Genomic DNA, 6,000 nt, shown 5'->3' on the forward strand with positions numbered 1-6,000 from the left:
ACTTCTCTGGTGGTCCAGTGATTAAGACTCCACACTTACAATGCACAGGGTGAGGGTTTGATACCTGGTCATGGAACTCAGATTTCCCATGCTGCAGCCAAAAAGTAAAAATTAAAAACAACTCCCCCCCAAAGAAAAACCCACCAAAAAAACCCCCAAATCTAGCATCCTACATGATACCAGGGTCCCCTTTGGATAAACTACACGTTAAAATCTGAGAAGGCTGGACTGGAATCTCTTTACAGGGTCTCTTTTAGGCCTTACAGGCCTTAGAAGGAGGAATCACCCATCTAACCTTGCCCAGGCCATCTACGCACCTAAAAAGTTACTAAACTCTATCCAATACTACTGAATTTCTAAAACCCCAGCAGTAATCATTAGAGGTATTACTTTCTCTGTCAAACTTTCTTCACATATGGATTTTCCTTTCTTCTCTTTATCACCTTCTCAATGACGGAAATAAGGTGGCAAGGTCAAGAGAGCTCTGCTCTCAGGTCTGATAAACGTATTGAGATACTGCTGTGAGGAGTGGCCAACACGAGTAGCCTTTCCCCAAATCACGGCTGCTCACAGTTAGCACATTTTCCAGGGCCTGGATTTCTTGCTTATTGATGACAGATATATTCCAGGAAGAAATATTAGGGAGAAGGATTTCCTTCATTAAGTGAATGTGCTGAACCTGTTTATTTTTGTTTTCCCTCGTATCCTCACCTTTCTCCCCCAGGAGATTGTGGTACCTTGAGGATGGAAGCCATGATAGACTCAAATACCTACCAAAAGGCCTGGTATGTGATAAATGCTCAATCAGTTCAGTTCAGTCACTCAGTCATGTCTGACTCTTTGCCATCCCATGGACTGCAGCACACCAGGCTCCCCTGTCCATTACCAACTCCCGGAGCTCACTCAAATTCATGTCCATGAAGTCAGTGATGCTCAATACAGGCTATTAAAATAAAATACAAGCTATTAAATAAAATAATGAATGATTAGATTCAAAATAGGGAGTCAGAGAAAGACAGACATTACATGATATCACTTAGACATTAGTTCAGTCGCTCAGTCGTGTCCGACTCTTTGCAACCCCACAGATTGCAGCATGCCAGACTTCCTCGTCCATCACCATCTCCCAGACCTTGCTCAAACTTATCTCCATCGAGTTGGTGATGCAATCCAACCATCTCATCCTCTGTTGTCCCCATCATCTCTGCCTTCAATCTTTCCCAGCATCAGGGTCTTTGCTGATGAGTCAGTTCTTTGCATCAGGTGGTCAAAGTTTTGGAGTTTCAGTTTCAGCATTAGTTCTTCCAGTGAGAATTGAGGATTGATTTCATTGAGGATTGATTGCTTGAATCTCCTTGCAGTCCAAGGGACTCTCAGGAGTCTTCTCCAACACCACAGTTCAAAATAGTCAATTCTTTGGCGCTCAGCTTTCTTTATAATCCAACTCTCACATCCATTCATGACTACTGGAAAAACCATAGTTTTAACTAGATGGACCTTTGTTGGCAAAGTAATGTTTCTGCTTTTTAATATACTATGTATATTAGACATATATATATTGTGTCTAATACATATAATGTGTGTATATATTATATATATTAGACATACATATTATGTCTAATATATATTATATAATAATATTATTATATATAATATATATTATAACATAATATATAATATATTAAATTATATATAATATATGTAATTTTATTATATATATTATATATTATATGATATTATAAATATATATAATTATATAATATATTATATTATATAACATATTATATAATATCATATTATATATAATACAATATATATTATATATTATATTATATATTATATATAATATATTATATAATACTAATATTAATATTAACATAATTATATAATATATTATATATAATATATATTATATACATTATATATAATATATTATATATATTATATTTTAATATATTAAATATATTTATATAATATATACTATTAAAATATAATATATACTATATAAATATATAAATATCAACATATAAATATTAAATATGTTTATATATTATTATATATAATATATACTATATATAATATATATTTAAATATTATATATAATATATATATACATTATATATAATATATTATAATTATGATGGGTCATGGTGGAGAGTTCTGACAAAACATGGTTCACTGGGGAGGGCAATGGCAAACCACTTCAGTGTTCTTGCCTTGAGAACCCCATGAACAGTATGAAAAGGCAATAAGATATAACACTGAAAGATGAACTCCCCAGATCGGTGGGTGCCCAATATGCTACTAGAGATCAGTGGAGAAATAGCTCCAGAAAGAATGAAGAGATGGAGCCAAAGCAAAAACAACAACCAGCTGTGATATGACTGGTGACAGAAGTAAAGTCCGATGCTGTAAAGAGCAATATTGCATAGGAACCTGGAACGTTAGGTCCATAAATCAAGGTAAATTGGAAGAGGTCAAGAGGAGATGGCAGAGTGAATATCAACATTTTAGGAATCAGTGAACTAAAATGGACTGGAATGGGTGAATTTAACTCAGATGACCATTGTATCTACTACTGTGGGCAAGAATCTGTTAGAAGAAGTGGAGTAGCCATCATAATCAACAAGAGTCCAAAATGCAGTATTTGGGTGCAGTCTCAAAAATGACAGAATGATCTGTCAGTTTCCAAGGCAGATCGTTGAATATAACAGTAATCCAAGTCTATGCCCCAACCAATAACGCAGAAGAAGCTGAAGTGGAACAGTTCTATGAAGACCTACAAGACCTTCTAGAAGTAACACCCCAAAAAGATGTCCTTTTCATTATAAGGGACTGGAATGCAAAAGTAGGAAGTCAAGAGATACCTGGAGTAATAGGCAAAGTTAGCCTTGGAGTACAGAATGAACCACGTCAAAGGCTGACAGAGTTTTACCAAGAGAACTCATTCATCATAGCAAACACCTTCTTCTAACAACACAAGAGAAGACTCTACATGTGGACATCACCAGATAGTCGATACTTAAATCAGATTGATTACATTCTTTGCAGCCAAAGATGGAGAGGCTCTATACAGTTAGCAAAAACAAGACTGGGAGCTGACTGTGGCTCAGGTCATGAACTCCTTACTGCCAAATTCAGACTTAAATTGAAGAAAATAGGGAAAACCACTAGACCATTCAGATATGACCTAAATCAAATCCCTTGTGATTATACAGTGGAAGTGACAAACAGATTCAAGGGTTTATATCTGATAGACAGAGTGCCTGAAGAATTACGGACAGAGATTCATGACATTATACAGGAGGCAGTAATCAAGACCATTCCCAAGAAAAAGAAATGCAAAAGGGCAAAATGGCTGTCTGGGGAGGTCTTACAAATAGCTGAGAAAAGAAGAGAAGCAAAAGGCAAAGGAGAAAAGGAAAGATAAAAGCATCTGAATGCAGAGTTCCAAAGAATAGCAAGGAGAGATAAGAAAGCCTTCCTACGTGAGCAATACAAAGAAATAGAGGAAAACAATAGACTGGGGAAGACTAAAGATGTCTTCAAGAAAATTAGTGATACCAAGGGAACATTTCATGCAAAGATGGGCTCAATAAAGGACAGAAATGGTACGGACCTAACAGAAGCAGAAGAGATTAAGAAGAGGTGGCAACAATACACAGAAGAACTATACAAAAGAGATCTTCATGACCCAGATAACCACAAAGCGTGATCACTCACCTAGAGCCAGACATCCTGGAATGTGAAGTCAAGTAGGCCTTAGGAAGCCTCACTATGAACAAAGCTAGTGGAGGTTATGGAATTCCAGTTGAGCTATTCCAAATCCTAAAAGATGATGCTGTGAAAGTGCTGCACTCAATATGTCAGCAAATTTGGAAAACTCAGCAGTGGCCACAGTACTGGAAAAGGTCAGTTTTCATTCCAGTCTCAAAGAATGCTCAAACTACTGCACAAATGCTCAAAAGGCAATGCCAAAGAATGCTCAAACTACCGCACAATTGCACTCATCTCACAAATTAACAAATTAGTGCTCAAAATTCTCCAAATCAGATTTCAACAGTACATGAACTGTGAACTTCCAGATGTTCAAGCTGCATTTAGAAAAGGCAGAGGAACCAGAGATCAAATTGCCAACATCCACTGGATCATTGAAAAAGCAAGAGAGTTCCAGAAAAACATTACTGCTTTATTGACTATGCCAAAGCCTTTGACTGTGTGGATCACAACAAATTATGGAAGATGCTTAAAGAGATGGGAATATCAGACTACTTTACCTGCTTCCTGAGAAATCTGTATGCAGATCAAGAAGCAACAGAACTAGACATGGAACAACAGACAGGTTCCAAATTGGGAAAGGAGTATGCCAATGTTGTATAATATAACCTGCTTATTTAACGTATATGCAGAGTATATTTGTCAGATGCTGGGTTGGATGAAAAATAAGCTGGAATCAAAATTGCTGGGAGAAATATCAATAACCTCAGATATGCAGATGACACCACCCTTATGGCAGAAAGCGAAGAAGAACTAAAGAACCTCTTGATTAAAGTGAAAGAGGAGAGTGAAAAAGTTGGGTTAAAACTTAAAATTCAGAAAACTAAGATTATGGCATCTGGTCCCACCCCTTCATGGCAAATCGATGAGGAAACAATGGAAACAGTGAGAGACTTTATTTTTGGGGCTCCAAAATCATTGCAGATGGTCACTACAGCCATGAAATTAAAAGACGCTTGCTCCTTGGAAGAAAAGCTATGACCAATCTAGACAGCATATTAAAAAGCAGCGACATTACTTTGCCAACAAAGGTCCATCTAGTCAAGGCTATAGTTTTTCCAGTAGTCATGTATGGATGTGAGAGTTGGACTATAAAGAAAGCTGAGTGCCAATGGATTGATGCTTTTGAACTGTGGTGTTGGAGGAGACTCTTGAGAGTCCCTTGGACTGTAAGGAGATCCAAGCAATCAATCCTCAAGGAAATTAATCCTCAATTCTCATTGGAAGGATTGATGCTAAAGCTGAAACTCCAAAACTTTGGCTACCTGGTGCGAAGAACTGACTCACTGGAAAAGACCCTGATGCTGGGAAAGACTTATGGCGGTAGGGAAGGGGACGACAGAGGATGAGAAGGCTGGATGGCATCCCCAACTGGATGGACATGAGTTTGAGTAAGCTCCGGGAATTGGTGATGGACAGGGAAGCCTGGCATACAGTAGTTCATCGGGTTGCAAAGAGTCGGACATGACTGAGCAACTGACCTGAATAAAAAATTTAATGAAGAGTGTTACAAATAATTCACTACTATTTATTCTTTCCAGTTCCTTTCTCTTAGTTCCCTTTCTGTTCATACATCTATCCTAGGTTCACTTGTAGTGGTGATCAAATAACAGGAATGTGAGTATGCATGTGTGTGTGTGTTACACCTTGAGCTTTAGGAATAAGAGTGTATTTCAAAAACATACCTATGTTCAAAAATGAACCCTGTTGAAATAACATGGGAGGTGAGAGCAGCTGCATCTTGTGGCTGGTTGTTTGTTCATCATTCTTTAACTCTGCCATGCCCCAAGGGGGCATGTTCAGCAATGAACAAACTGATTCTGCTGTCCTGGCTGATTTTTATTGTGTTCAGGGTGTACACAATTTATTAGCAAGAGTTACAGCCATCCAGTGATCTAAATTATGCATAATAAAAATTCTAAAAGGTAACCAACATCCCTGCCTGCATCCAGTTTTGTAGACTGTGAAAAATAACAAGCTTTTGGGTTTGTTTTTAAATAGATTCTGGGTCTTTCCCCTCCCTGGCCTCAGGATCTGTCTGGTACTCAATCAACCCTTATCCACCTGTGGTGGGACTCCTGCATGCTCTCTCTCAAAGTTCTGGAATGGGATCCAGGGGCTTCTGGGGAAGCTGGGTCCAGTGAGGTAGGGAAAGTCTTTATTACTATCAACCCAGTATGCATTTTGAAGTGCTTTGGAAATACAGGGTGGTTTCCTCCCCCA

This window comes from Bos grunniens, chromosome 29, assembly GCF_055505025.1.
Source record: "Bos grunniens cultivar Pamir isolate PY7600 chromosome 29, Bosgru_T2T1.0, whole genome shotgun sequence".
Taxonomy (NCBI): Eukaryota; Metazoa; Chordata; class Mammalia; order Artiodactyla; family Bovidae; genus Bos; species Bos grunniens.